The sequence below is a fragment of the Stegostoma tigrinum genome, unplaced genomic scaffold, assembly GCF_030684315.1.
Source record: "Stegostoma tigrinum isolate sSteTig4 unplaced genomic scaffold, sSteTig4.hap1 scaffold_187, whole genome shotgun sequence".
Lineage (NCBI taxonomy): Eukaryota > Metazoa > Chordata > Chondrichthyes > Orectolobiformes > Stegostomatidae > Stegostoma > Stegostoma tigrinum.
Genome location: NW_026728127.1, coordinates 5,950 through 21,672, shown reverse-complemented (window position 1 = coordinate 21,672; position 15,723 = coordinate 5,950). Strand labels below are relative to the sequence as shown.

General features: G+C 44.8%; 1 long non-coding RNA gene across 2 annotated transcripts in view; it reads right to left on the bottom strand.

The window, feature by feature from the left end:
• LOC132207868 (uncharacterized) overlaps positions 1 to 13,954 on the bottom strand; it is a 38,070-nt gene extending 24,116 nt beyond the window's left edge. Inside the window, exons 1-2 of one of the 2 annotated variants that reach the window (XR_009443931.1) lie at positions 13,331 to 13,954; positions 1,062 to 1,147 (exon numbers count right to left, since the gene is read on the bottom strand). This is a non-coding gene — a long non-coding RNA (uncharacterized LOC132207868). The remainder of the gene's footprint in view (positions 1 to 1,061; positions 1,148 to 13,330) is intronic. The other variant, XR_009443930.1, reaches the window with a different exon arrangement.
• Positions 13,955 to 15,723: the final 1,769 nt, after the last annotated feature.

Sequence of the window (15,723 nt, the reverse complement as noted above, 5' to 3'; positions counted from 1 at the left end):
CAAGGTCATTGGGGTCATTTAAGAGACTGCTGGACATGCATATGGTCACAGAAATTTGAGGGTGCATACATGAGGATCAATGGTCGGCACAACATTGTGGGCTGAAGGGCCTGTTCTGTGCTGTACTGTTCTGTTCTGTTCTATGTTCTATTACAGTCCTTTCCTAAGCCACGAGTTTGCAGACACTCTGAACGAGGCTTCCCCCGTGATGGTTTGTATTCCCTGCGCTGGGCTAAAACCCGCCCATCCTTGCCAGTGGACTTCACTGCTGACTGCTGTAGCTGACCTCCATCGGGCACGACAGGCTTTGCCACATTAAGTACTCTCTTATCTTATTCCTTCTTCAGGCTATATCAATCTGCCACTGACCTGCCCATCTGACTGATTACAAGATTGGAGCAGACAAGGGGACCTGGTAAAAGGTGTTTAAGATTTTGAAGGGCATAGAAAGGATAACTGGAAGCTACTTTTTCCATTAGTTGACATGAACTCACTGACTGAAAGTGTGGCTGATTCATAAAGTGTCTGAATATTTAAGCAGTATTTAGATATTCACTTGTGTTGCCGTAGGCTCCAGGGCTATGGGTCAAACAATCAAAAAGGAAATCAATGCCATGTGAGTTCAATGTAGACAGATCTTTGTTGAGTAGTGCAGTAACGACAGACCGCACGGCCTCCTCCTGTGCAACAAACATCCATGACTCTACAATTACACAGCTTTTCTTTGAGGCAATTCCAGTTGATCAATAGGTCCACACACACAAAAAACACACACTCAAGAACAGGAACATAATGTATGGGATATACACATTCCTGTTCTCCTTCATTTACAGCATAAATAACTTCAGTAATGATGCAACTTCGCCTTAACTCAAACTTACTGGCAGGGAGCCTTCTCACTTGCACCCTCACCAGACATCACAGAGATGATGAGAATACAGTAAACATCTGGTGTGTAATTTTTGTCAGTTTATTGAGTGGACTAGTTTGTTAAACAAAGTTTACGTACAGTTAAATCTACAGTTTACATGTGTATCAGCAATGATAGATTTAGTACTTACACTTGTATTTTTTCCTCCAGATGACCCTTGGACAGACACATCAAGCCAATTTTCAAAGAAACACTCTGATTCTTCCACTCCTACCCCTGGAAAAGGAAATTGCAGAATGTCACTGACTGACTTTACTTATTTGAATACAGCATAAGATACATAGAACACAGAACAGTACAGGCCCTTCAGCCCATGATGCTGTGCTGAACTTTTACCCTAAACCTCAGGTCTATCTAACCTCCACCCCTATCTTGTATTATCACCCATATGCCTGTCAAATAGTCACTTAAATGCCCCTAATGAGGTTGACTCCACAACCCACTCCAGCTGAAACAAAGATCTCTTTGAATTGTCATTTGTCAGACATGTATTGAATCAAAAAACAAATTTCTCACTTCCACAGATTTCTACAGCATGTTAATATGATTTGTGAAAGTTAATATTTCACCCTTTTATTTTACAAATACAACTTTAAACAAAATGCTACTGTAAAGAACTTCTATGCTGGTATTTGTGCATATGCCATTTCAGTTTTGTGATCTGTTTCTATGCAACGAGTGATAAATACTTCAATTAAAACGGTTGAGAGCAGTATATGTGAGATTTAATACCATGCTTTATCTGCAGATAGTCCATCTGCAGGTAGTTATTCATGAGACTCAACTAACATCATGTCTCAGAGGAGCTTGTGACCTCTGGGTTAGGTACTGTTTGACCGTTGCCTACTGGTCACTAGTTGAGACGAAAGAGAACTACTAGCTGCTATCCATTTTCAACAAGTGATCACGATAATCTACCTGCATTTCAACGTCCCATCAACATTCAAGAATAATAAAATGTGAGGCTGGATGAACACAGCAGGCCCAGCAGCATCTCAGGAGCACAAAAGCTGACGTTTTGGGCCTAGACCCTTCATCAGAGAGGGGGATGGGGTGAGGGTTCTGGAATAAATAGGGAGAGAGGGGGAGGCGGACCGAAGATGGAGAGAAAAGAAGATAGTTTGTGGAGAGGAGAGTATCGGTGGGGAGGTAGGGAGGGGATAGGTCAGTCCAGGGAAGACGGGCAGGTCAAGGAGGTGGCATGAGGTTAGTGGGTAGGAGATGGAGGTGCAGCTTGGGGTGGGAGGAAGGGATGGGTGAGAGGAAGAACAGGTTAGGGAGGCAGAGACAGGTTGGACTGGTTTTGGGATGCAGTGGGTGGAGCGGAAGAGCTGGGCTGGTTGTGTGGTGCAGTGGGGGGAGGGGACGAACTGGGCTGGTTTTAGGATGCGGTGGGGGAAGGGGAGATTTTGAAGCTGGTGAAGTCCACATTGATACCATTGGGCTGCAGGGTTCCCAAGCTGAATATGAGTTGCTGTTCCTGCAACCTTCGGGTGGCATCATTGTGGCATTCAAGAATTGTTGCTCGAAGAGGCTTCTGTGTAACAAGTAGGAGTAGAATCAAGATCAACCATGTTGTTTTCCCAATGTGAACCAGCTGCCAACACCATATATATGGGACCATCTTAATCATTCTTCTACAATTAACTTTTACAACAGACAACAGGTGCAGGAGTAGGCCATTCGGCCCTTCAAGCCAGCACCACCATTCATTATAATCATGACTGATCATCCACAATCCGTATCCTGTCCCTGCCTTATCCCCATAACCCTTGATTCCACTATCTTGAAGAGATCGATCCATCTTTTTCTTGAAACGATCCAGAGACTTGTCCTCCACAGCCTTCTGGGGCAGAGCATTCCATATATCCACCACTCTCTGAGTGAAGAAGGTTTTCCTCAACTCTGTTCTAAATGGCCTATCCCTTATTTTTAAACAGAACCTCTGGTTCTGGACTCACCCATCAGCGGAAACATGCTTCCTGCCTCCAGAGTGTCCAATCCTTTAATAATCTTCTGCATCTCAATCAGACCCCCTCTCATCCTTCTAAGCTAGGTCCCTGTACAGCTGCAGAAGGACGTCTTTGCTCCTATACTCAATTCCTCTTGTTATGAAGGCCAGCATGCCATTGGCTTTCTTCACTGTCTGCTGTACCTGCATGCTTGCTTTCATTGACTAATGTACAAGAACACCAAGATCACATTGTACTTCCCCTTTACCAACTTGACTCCATTGAGATAGTAATCTGCCTTCCTGTTCTTGCTACCAAAAAAGTGGATAACCACACATTTATTAACATTAAACTGCATCTGTCAGCCATCCGTCCACTCACCAAGCCAATCCAAGTCATCCTGTATTCTCATAACATCCTCCTCACATTTCACACTACCACCCTGCTTTGTGTCATTGGAAAATTTGCTAAGATTACTTTTAATGCCTTCATCTCTATCATTAATGGATATTGTAAACAGCTGTGGTCCCAGCACCGAACCTTGTGGTACCCCACTGGCCACTGCCTGCCATTCCGAAAGGGACCCATTCATCACGACTCTTTGTTTCCTGTCAGCCAGCCAATTTATAATCCAAGTCAGTATTTTGCCCCCAATAACATGTGCCCTGACTTTGCTCACTAGTCTCCAATGTGGGACTTTATCAAAGGCTTTCTTAAAGTCCAGGTTCACTACATCCACTGGTTCTCCCTTGTCTATCTTCATAGTTACATACTCAAAAGATTCCAGAAGATTCGTCAAGCACAATTTCCCCTTTGTAAATCCATGCTGACTCTGACCTATCCTGTTACGGCTATCCAAATGAGTTGTAATTTCATCTTTTATAATTCACTCCAGCATCGTTCCCACTACTGACATCAGTCTAACCGGTCTACAATTTCCTGTTTTCTCTCTCCCTCTTGGACTCACCCATCAGCAGAAAAATGCTTCCTGCCTCCACAGTGTCCAATCCATTCATAATCCTATCCGTCTAAATCAGATCCCCTCTCATCCTTCTAAACTCGAGAGGACACAAGCCCAGTCGCTCCAATCTTTCAACATATGATAGTCCCGCCATTCCGGGAATTGACCTTGTGAACCTACGCTGCACTCCCTCAATAGCAAGAATGTCATTCCTCAAATTGGGAGACCAAAACTGCACACAGTATTCCAGGTGTGGTCTCACCAGGGCCCTGTACAGCTGCAGAAGGACCACTTTGCTCTTATACTCAATTCCTCTGATCTGATTGAGGCATAGAAAATTATGACAGGCACAGGCAGACTACATTGTGAGAATCCTTTCCCCAAGGCACATGTGTCTAAGACCAGATGGCACAAGTTTAAGGTGAGGATGAAACCAGACGGCACAAGTTTAAGGTGAGGAAGTCTGAGGAAAAGCTTTTTCATGTCAAAACTGGTAGACGTATGGAGCACGCTGCCTGAGAGGGCAGTAGAGGCAGGTATTCTCAACATTTAAAAAGCATCTGGGATGAGCATTTAAAATGCTAGGTCAAAGTAGGCTCTGGACCAAGTGTAGATAAATGAGATTAGTGCAGTTTGGTGTTTGTTGGTAGGCATAGATATGGTGTTTCTATGCTGTATGACTCTACGAGATTGACGGTCACAAAATTTTATTCAACATCTGGCCGTTTATTCCTTGACATTAACTGGATGATGTTCATATTGTGCGCATTATACACGTCATTCTCCAGCACTAACATTTGTAACCGTGAAGAGCATTGCAATCAGAGTGTCGAGATGTCTACATGATCCTGTACAGATCTGACCAAATGGAATCAAAAGTATATCAGTTTCAATTTTATGATTTAAAACAAAAGTCGCTAAAACTTTTAACTACTTTATTTCTTTCACTGAAATGAAATTAGAACACACTGAAACTTTATGTCAACAATGCCAGGGTTGGTTTTAATCAGTCGACAATCTTCACATTTACTTAACTGATCATGCATATATCAAAATCCAATATGCAGGAAGCAGTTCAATGCACCTTAGGACAATCTAAACGTACTACATTAAAGTGTAAATCATACATACGTATCAAAGACGTTCAGCAGCCAGTTCAGATACATGTCGACACAGAGTGGCACATTGACCTAGTCTTTGTGATTTTGTTCCAAACCATCAATAATGGTCGTTGAACAGTTGATTACTTCAGTCACATTTAGAAGTTGCTCGTTTTGTGTCAATTTGTGTTGATCGAAGACACATTGTGCTGTGTGCAACTCCAACAGATCCACGACAAAGGAGGAAGAAAACTAACTTCGATTACAGTTTTAACTTATTGGATCTATTAAATAAAATTAATTCCTTTATTTGGCCTAGAAATAAATACAATGATTCACAAAAGTACTCTGGAATGATGGAAACAGGCCATTTCCTTCTCAAATGCAAAATGTCAAATCTAACTAGGGAACCGTCAGTGATGCTGGTCATATTCTGTTGTTTGCTTCAGTAATTTCTGTGGAACAATGGTGGAGGAACAGTAGCTTTATATGTTATGGAGCCCTCCTTGATATTTATGAAGCAGCACTCAGAACAATTTAACCTAAAACATCGATCTCTTTCAACCGGCGTGCATTCTCATTACATCCAAATCCAAAGTACAATCTAATTGGCTCTTCACTCGTTTCAAACAGTGGATCTTACAACCCCTATTTCACTTCGGGTTATCAGCATTCTTTTAAATCACACTATGTCGCAGCTATTAAGTGTATTAATGACACGTTCTTGTTAATTTTAAAAAGGTGCTCTGTTACCTAGGTTTTGAACTAGATTTCTCTTGTAATTTTGCTATTTTGCCATACATATGGTATGTTCTACAGTGTCTACCAAAAACAATTAGTAGTTAAGCAAGTATCAATTCAATGTTAGTTCACAAGATGCCAACAAAATCTGGCAAACATTGTCAAAACATCGAATGCCAGGCAGAAACATTCACTGCTTTAAAAAAAAATTCCTCTTTACATCCCCCTACATCTTTTCCCCAAAACATGAATGCATTCCCTTCTCCTTGTAACATCATCCATTAGCCATGGGAACACAGCTTTTCCACGTTTATCTTATCCCAACCTATCGTAATCCCTAATGTCTCGATTAACTACTTATTAATCCCCTGTACTCCAATGAAAACAGCATTAGCTAAATTTGATGATAAAATGTCACATTCTTAAAACAAGTTGGGTAAATTTCATTATTATTATTCAAGACTACCAAAATTATTAGTCTTGAAGTTAAGTCACCAGATTTGGCTGCATCATTCCAGTCCTATTTCAAGGCTCAGGATAACTTCTTATGAGCTCGATTATACAGCCCCATCCCACAGATACGAAGGTGGGAAGAACACACAAAATCTGGAGGGCACTGTGCGTACATGTGTGAAAGTTCTGGGGAACTGTCAAGCAGCCTGCCTATCCTTTGACCTCCAGAGACTAATTGATGGCAATTTAAGGGATCCCCTCTATTGTGTCAGGAGATAGATGTCAATCAGAAAGCTTTACATGCACAATCCAGTCTAGAAAAAGTGAGTTGGTAGGGGAACATCGTTCACAGGCCCCTTGGCCTGATCCTAGGCATTTCATGCCCTTAAACTCTCATCCAACCTTTTAAAAACCCCTAACAAACCTCGACCACTCCGCACCTCTAGTCGGGGACCCGCCATCCAGCCATCAGCAACTTCAGACTCTGCTGGGCTCTAAGTGGCCAGGAGTTCTACAAGGTAGAACTTCCATCCAAGAGGGTGCCCGCTGTCCTGCCTCCAGCCATTTAATGCTGCAGGGCAGCTGTGAAGAGCATGGGCAGGCTCACATTTGGCATTTCAAGTGGGAGAGACCTGAGCAGGAGCGGAGGCAACAGCACCATGTCGAGTACTATTTATCAGACCAAAAATTTCATATTCTAAGCATTCTCTCCAATGTTCTGCCAATTCAACAGTCAGTGCCCAAGGTTAGTAGAAAACCAGAAATAAGGAAAGATTTCAAAGCCGAGAAATAGAAAAGAAACAGACAATAAGAGCTTATTTAAACAAATGAAGGAAGAGGTCAAAGTGAAAGCAGATCCCTTAAAGAATGGAGGCGGCAAAAATAATAATGGGGAATCAGGAAATAGCAAATGAGACAAACAAATACTTTATACCAGTCTGCACAGCAAAAGACACAAATAGCATCTCAAAATTACTTAATTAACAAGGGGCAAAAAGAAGACAGGAAATATCACCAGAGAAGAGGTGCTAGGGAAACTAATGGGGCTAAAGGTCAATAGGTATCCTGGACGCGATGTACTCTGTGCTAGTAAATTAAAAGATGTAGCTAGTGCAGCCTTACTTGGAATACTGCGTGCATTTCTGGTCACCCCATTACAGGAAGGATGTAGAAGCATTGGAAAAGGTTCAGAGGAGATTTACCAGGATGTTGCCTGCTCTGCAGCGAAGGTCTGAGGAAGAAAGGCTGAGGGTCTTGGGTCTGTTCTCATTGGAGAGAAGGAGGTTCAGAGGGGATTTAATAGAGACATACAAGATGATCAGTGGACTAGATAGTGTGGACAGTGAGAGTCTTTTTCTGAGGATGATGGCATCAGCTTGTCTGAGGGGGCAGAGCTACGCATTGAGGGATAATAGAACATAGAACATAGAACAGTACAGCACAGAACAGGCCCTTCAGCCCACAATGTTGTGCCGACCATTGATCCTCATGGATGCACCCTCAAATTTCTGTGACCATATGCATGTCCAGCAGTCTCTTAAATGACCCCAATGACCTTGCTTCCACAACTGCTGCTGGCAACGCATTCCATGCTCTCACAACTCTCTGCGTAAAGAACCTGCCTCTGACATCCCCTCTATACTTTCCACCAACCAGCTTAAAACTATGACCCCTCGTGCTAGCCATTTCTGCCCTGGGAAATAGTCTCTGGCTATCGACTCTATCTATGCCTCTCATTATCTTGTATACCTCAATTAGGTCCCCTCTCCTCCTCCTTTTCTCCAATGAAAAGAGACCGAGCTCAGTCAACCTCTCTTCATAAGATAAGCCCTCCAGTCCAGGCAGCATCCTGGTAAACCTCCTCTGAACCCTCTCCAAAGCATCCACATCTTTCCTATAATAGGGCGCCCAGAACTGGACGCAGTATTCCAAGTGCGGTCTAACCAAAGTTTTATAGAGCTGCAACAAGATCTCACGACTCTTAAACTCAATCCCCCTGTTAATGAAAGCCAATACACCATATGCTTTCTTAACAACCCTGTCCACTTGGGTGGCCATTTTAAGGGATCTATGTATCTGCACACCAAGATCCCTCTGTTCCTCCACGCTGCCAAGAATCCTATCCTTAATCCTGTACTCAGCTTTCAAATTCGACCTTCCAAAATGCATCACCTCGCATTTATCCAGGTTGAACTCCATCTGCCACCTCTCAGCCCATCTCTGCATCCTGTCAATGTCCCGCTGCAGCCTACAACAGCCCTCTACACTGTCAACGACACCTCCGACCTTTGTGTCGTCTGCAAACTTGCTGACCCATCCTTCAATTCCCTCATCCAAGTCATTAATAAAAATTACAAACAGTAGAGGCCCAAGGACAGAGCCCTGTGGAACCCCACTCACCACTGACTTCCAGGCAGAATATTTTCCTTCTACTACCACACGCTGTCTTCTGTTGGCCAGCCAATTCTGTATCCAAGCAGCTAAGTTCCCCTGTATCCCATTCCTCCTGACCTTCTGAATGAGCCTTCCATGGGGAACCTTATCAAATGCCTTACTGAAGTCCATATACACCACATCCACAGCTCGACCCTCATCAACCTTACTAGTCACATCCTCAAAAAACTCGATAAGGTTTGTAAGGCATGACCTACCCCTCACAAAGCCGTGTTGACTGTATTTGATCAAGCCATGCTCTTCCAGATGGTCATAAATCTTATCCCTCAGAATCCTTTCTAACACCTTGCAGACGACAGACGTGAGACTTACCGGTCTATAATTGCCGGGGATTTCCCTATTTCCTTTCTTGAAGAGAGGAATTACATTTGCCTCTCTCCAGTCCTCAGGTACGACTCCAGTGGAGAGCGAGGATGCAAAGATCTTCGCAAGTGGCGAAGCAATTGCATTTCTCGCTTCCCAAAGCAGCCGAGGACAAATCTGATCCGGGCCTGGCGACTTGTCAATCTTAATGTTTGACAAAATTTTCAGTACATCAGCTTCCTCTATCTCTATCCATTCCAGCATGCACACCTGCTCTTCAAAGGTTTCATTCACTACACAGTTCGTTTCTTTCGTAAAGACAGAAGCAAAAAACTCATTTAGGGCTTCCCCTACCTCCTCAGGCTCCACACACAAGTTCCCTATGCTATCCCTGATCGGCCCTACTCTTTCTTTGACCATTCTCTTATTCCTCACGTAAGTGTAAAATGCCTTTGTGTTTTCCCGGATTCCTTCTGCCAAGCCTTTCTCGTGCCCCCTCCTGGCTCTCCTCAGACCATTTTTGAGCTCCTTCCTTGCCTGCATGTAATCCTCTCTAGCTGAACTTGACCCTAGCTTCCTCCACCTTATGTAAGCTACCTTCTTCCTTTTCACTAGAAGCTCCACCGCTCTCGTCATCCAAGGTTCCTTAATCTTACCCCTTCTTGCCTGTCTCAGAGGGACATATTTACTCATCACTCCCAACAACTGTTCCTTAAACCATCTCCACATGTCTATAGTTCCCTTACTATGGAACTGCTCCCAGTCCATGCTTCCTAACTAGTGTCTAATCGCATCATAGTTTCCTCTTCCCCAATTAAATATCCTCCCATTCTGCCTAATCCTCTCCTTCTCCATAGCTATGTAGAATGAGAGAGTGTTATGGTCACTATCACCAAAATGCTCTCCCACCACAAGATCTGATACCTGCCCCGGCTCGTTTCCGAGCACCAAGTCTAGAATGGCCTCTCCCCTCGTCGGCCTGTCAACGTACTGCGTTAGGAAACCCTCCTGAACACACCTTACAAAAACAGCTCCATTCAAATCTTCTGCTCGAAGGAGGTTCCAATCAATATTAGGAAAGTTAAAGTCACCCATTACAACAACCCTACTGCGTCCACACTTTTCCAAAATCTGTCGACCTATGCTTTCTACAATCTCCCTGCTGCTATTGGGGGACCTGTAGTAAACCCCTAACGAGATTTCAGATAGATGTCAAAGGCAGGTTCTTTAGTTGGAGAGCGGTAAGGATCGCCCTGCCTGCTGATGTAGTTCACTCAGCCACATTGGGGGCATTTAAACAGTCCTTGGATAAGCATATGGATGATGATGGGATAGTGTTGGGGGATGGGTTAAGATTAGTTCACAGGTCGGCGCAACATCGAGGGCCAAAGGAACACTGGCTTTGTGTCCCAGAAATAGGTCCAGCATTGCACTGTCCCTTACAAGCTCATCTCCATGTTCATGTAAAATAATCTATCAAATGTATTCAAAGAATTATTTCCCAAGTCAAACTTTTATCTAATCTCAATTAATGTTGTGCAGTTGAAATCCCAGAATATAATTATTATTTTATTAGCTTCTCACCCCTCAGTGAATTCCCTGCTCTTCAACTGCCCACTGCTTGCAAGGCCGATAGCTTAAATTCCTCACAACATTAGCAAACCCTTGTGCAAGGATTTTGGTTCCTTTCTGCTTCAGCTGCAGACCAGCCCACTTGTAGAGGACATACCATCCTCACAAATTCTCCTTCAGATCCAGGAGTCTAAATCCCTCCCCAAACACAAACACTTGAGCCAAGCATTCATCTGTTTTCTTCCCCTTTTTCTTGCCTTCTCAGCATGTGGCACCAGGAATAATCCAGAGATTACAACTTTACAGGTCCTGCTATTTAATCCACTGCCTAGCTCTCAGAACGCTTGATGCAAGCGTTACCCCAAACCAAATCACTCATCTTACCAATGTGTACATCGAGCTGTGTCTTACGGTCCTCCTCCTTCAGGATCCCCTCAATGACATTGTTGACCTGGTTAATATGCCACAATGGAGTCACAGGTACGACTGTGAAAAATCTGGTCCACCCAGATCGTTGCAATGGGCAAAAAAGCATACCATTTGTCTCTACTTGCCAGGGGGCTAAGGCAGTTTGGTGTGTCCACAAGGACAACTTTCATTGATGTACCAGAGAAAGCATCCTATCTGGATGCATATCACAGCATGGTTCCTCTAGCTGAACAATCCCTATTTATTATGGCTCTTGCCTTTCTTCTTCCAGGCAGAATTGGAGAGAGCGAGCGCGCGACAGACAGAGCGAGAGAGATGGGCAATGAGGGAGAGAGAGACAGACAGACAGACAGAATGGGCGACAGAATGTGAGTGTGAGCACGCCTGCATCAGACAGTGAGAGAGATGTTGCTGAGGTGGAGATAGTTGAGAGTGTTGATCACCAACGATCTCTCCTGGTCCACCCAGATCGTCACAATGGGCAAAAAAGTCTCTATTTCCCCAAGAGGCTAAGGCAATTCAGTGTGTCCACAAGGACAACAATTATTGATGTACCATAGAAAGCAACCTATCACAGCATGGTTTGGCAACAGCTCTTCCTCAGGTCATAAGAAACTACAGAGTCGTGAACACAGCATAGTCCATTATGCAAACCAGCCTTCCATTCATTGATTCCACCTGTATTTCCCACTGCCTCGGGAAACCCACTGACAAAATCAAAAGCCCTTCTCACCCAACAATTACACTCTCTTCTACCTTTGACTGAAGGGAAGATGTAAAAAAGTTTGTATACATGTGTGAAAAGATTCAAGAACTGCATCTTCACCGCTGTTCTTGGGGATCTGAATAGAACACTTAAAATTTTAAATCTAGAACATAGAACATAGAACAGTACAGCACAGAACAGGCCCTTTGGATCTAACTTGGATCTCGCTCTCAGTGACAGCTACAGAGAAGATGCACAATGTTCCATTTCACGAATGCACTTTGTATGGTATGATCTGTCTGTACTGCATGCATAAGAAAACTTCTCAGTCTACCAAGGCACAAGTGACAATGATGACTCAAATCAAATTGACTGTGTGCGAGAGAGAGGTGAGCATATGATTGTGTTCAAGAGTGCAAAGATGGTGCATGAAAGTGTGTGTGCGCACGACAGAATGTGTGTGCCAGTGTCTGTGCTTGAGAGTGTGTGAAAAGAATTAGCACAAGGAGGGAGTGTTACAAGCATGCATGAGGCTGTGAGAGTGTCTGTGAGAGCGAGTGATTTTGAGAGCAAGCAAATTTGCAAGCATAAGTGTGTGAGGGAGAGATTTGTCGGGGGGGGGGGGTGTGTGTCTGTGTGTACTTGAGAGTATGAGCATTGGCAAAAGATCCTGCGACAGTGCATGCAAGTATGCCATAGCATGTGTGCAAGACCGTGCTTGACTGTGTGACAGTACGGAGTATGAATGAGTGAGAATGTGACAGAATGTGTGAGTGAGAGACTGTGTTCCTGGTTCTGTGTGTGTATGGATAGTATGTTTGAGCATGACGGATAGGATATGCATGTGCAACACAGTGTGACTGTGAACTTCTGTTTGTGCCTGTGAGTCAAGTGATGGGGGATAACAGGGAGAGGAGAGATAATGACAGGGAGAGAGAGAGAGAGAGAGAGAGAGAGAGAGAGAGAGAGAGAGAGAGAGAGAGAGAGAGAGAGAGAGAGAGAGAGAGAGAGAGAGTGCATGAGAGAGAGATGAGATGAGGAATAAGAAATGATGAGTGGTCAATACCTGGAGGAAAAAAAGAACCGTGTGTGAGCATTAAGAGAAGCCGCTGGCTGTAATATGGAGGCTATTGTTTTACTGATTGTACGAAACGAAAAGCAAGTGTCACCTCTTGGTGTTAGGGGACAGGAGATGCGCATTAGAGAAGGAGATATAGTCAGCCTTGTTAGAGACAGCAGACACGTTGCAAATGCATAGAAACTGAAATTAAAGCTTTCTTGTCAATGTGTAAAGAGGTGAGACAAATATGACCGGCTAATATTGTACCTTTGCGCTCAGTAAAATGATAGAATCATGATTCAGGGAATCCTTACAATGTGGAAACAGGTCCGTCAGCCCAACATGTCCACACTGCCCCTCAAAGCTTTCCACCCAGACCCATCCACCTATAACTCACCTAACCTACACATCACTGAACACCTTGGGAAATTTAGCATGGCCAATCCACCTAACTTGCACATCTTTTCACCGTGGGAGGAAACTCGAGCACCCGGAGAAAACCCATGCAGACACATGGACAATGTGCAAACTCCACACAGACAGTGACCTAAGGGCGGAATTGAACCCAAGTTGTTGGTGCCATGAGGCAGCAGTGTTAACCAGAGCCCCTGTGCTCTTTATTATGCTCATTAAGCTGCAAGCATTTTTTTTTAAGAAAGTAAACTTACCATCGTCACAGGATGCGAGTGCTTTCAATTTCTGTCAGCTTGGAGAACTTTATCCGCATCTGCAAGGGCAAGGTGATGGCAATGGTGTGAGACTGGTTAATATTCTGCAGCTCGCCGTGCAAAAAATTAACAGCATCTCCAATGCTTTTTACCTCGGGGCATAACAGAAAGACAAGAACATGAAAAAATCCTGAAATCTTCCTCCAATTTCAATCTCAGTTGGACCATCCCTTCATCAAAAGCCACAACCAAACTGAACAGTAACTTGGTTCACTCCAAATCAACTATAACACTAATTTCCAAAACTCAATGTCCTGTTTTTCGAAGATATCTGCATCTTTCATGTAAAATCATTTATTTTCCACTGCCTACCAGGCCAATCATTTGTTCACTATGATCTCTGTCTCTCTCTCTCTGTATCTTGCCCTCTTTGATTTCTGTAATTCACGCCCTCCCTACCCTCAGCTACCTGTGCTCATATGCTCGAGGCTTCTCCAATTTTCTGATGTTCGTGCTAATGCTTTAAGATCCCCGCACTGAATGTCAGCAATTTTTTTCAAAAGCCTCAATGACTACTGCCCAGTGGCTCTGACATCCATATTTATAAATATGAAATGCTTTGAGAGGTTGGTCATGGGCCACATCAACTCCAGCCTCCCACATTACCTTGATCCACTGCAATTCACCTACTGATGCAGCAGATCCATGGCAGATGCCCTCTCCTTGGCTTTACACACATCTCTGGAACGTCCAGATAACAAGGGCATCTACGTCAAGCTCCTACTTATTGAGCACATCTCCACCTTCAACACCATAATTCCATCTGCCCATCCTGGGCCTCCTGCAGTGCCACAACAATGCCACTCAAAGGTTGCAGGAACAGTACCACTTATTTTGCTTGGGAACCCTGCAGCCTAATTGTACCAGTGTGGACTTCACAAGCTTCAAAATTTCCCCTCCCCACCTACATCCCAAAACCAGCGCAGCTCATCCCCACCTCCCTAACCTGTCATTCCTCCCACCTATCCACTCTCCCACCTCAAGCCCTACCCCCATCTCCTACCTACCAGCCTCAGCTCCACCCCCTTGGCCTGGTCGTCCTCCCTGGACTGACCGATCCCCTCCCTAACTGCCCACATACACTCATCTTTACTGGCTCTATCCGCCGCCTCTTTAACCTGTCTGTCTCCTCTTCACCTACCTTCTCCTTTATTCAGAGACAAAGGGAACTGCAGATGCTGGAGAATCCAAGATAACAAAGTGTGAAGCTGGATGAACACAGCAGGCCAATCAGCATCTCAGGAGCACAAAAGCTGACATGTTGGGCCGAGACCTTACATCAGAAAAGGGGGAGGGGGAGAGAGTTCTGAAATAAATAGCGAGAGGGGGGGAGGCGGACCGAAGATGGAGAGAAAAGAAGATAGGTGGAGAGGAGAGTATAGGTGGGAAGGTCGGGAGAGGATAGGTCAGTCCAGGGAGGACAGACAGGTCAAGGAGACGGGATGAGGTCAGTTGGTGTGAAATGGAGGTGCAGCGTGAGGTGGGAGAGAGGATAGGAGAGAGGAAGAACAGGTTAGGGAGGCGGGACAAGCTGGGCTCGTTTTGGGATGCAGTGGCGGGAGGGGAGATTTTGAAGCTTGTGAAGTTCACATCGATACCATTGGGCTGCAGCGTTCCCAAGTGGAATATGAGTTGCTGTTCCTGCACCCTTCGGGTGGCATCATTGTGGCACTGCAGGAGGCCCATGATGGGCATGTCGTCTAAGGAATGGGAGGGGGAGCTAAAACCGTTCGCGACTGTGAGGTGCTGCTGTTTACTGCGAACCGAGCGGAGGTGTTAGCTTGCACTCACTGGAGCACTGCAGCAAGCCTGAGACAGAGATTTTGGACAGGGATCATGATGGGGCGCTCAAGTGACAGGCAATTGGAAACCTGGGGCCATTCTTACGGCCAGAAAAAAGGTGTTCTGCCAAGCGGTTGGTCAGTCTGTGTTTCGTCTCCCCAATGCAGAAGGAGACCATATTGAGAGCAGTGAATACAGTAGACTAGATTGAGTGAAGTGTGGGTAAATCGCTGCTTCCCCTGGAAGCCTTGGATAGTGAAGCGGGAGGAAGTAAATGGGCAGATGTTATGCCTTCTGTGGTGGCATGGAAAGTGCTGTTGGGTTATGGGGAGCTGTTGGGAATGGATAAGGAGTGGATTGAGGTGTCCCGATGGAATGGTCCCTGCGGAAGGCTGACAAGAGAGGGGAGGGGAATATATGCCTGGTGGTGGGATCTTGTTAGAAATCGTGGCTGATGTTCTTCTCGATGTGGATATTGATGGGTTGGTCATTGAGGACCAGGGAACCTCATCAGGGGTGAGGCCAAAGTGTAGGAGATGGGTTGGACATGG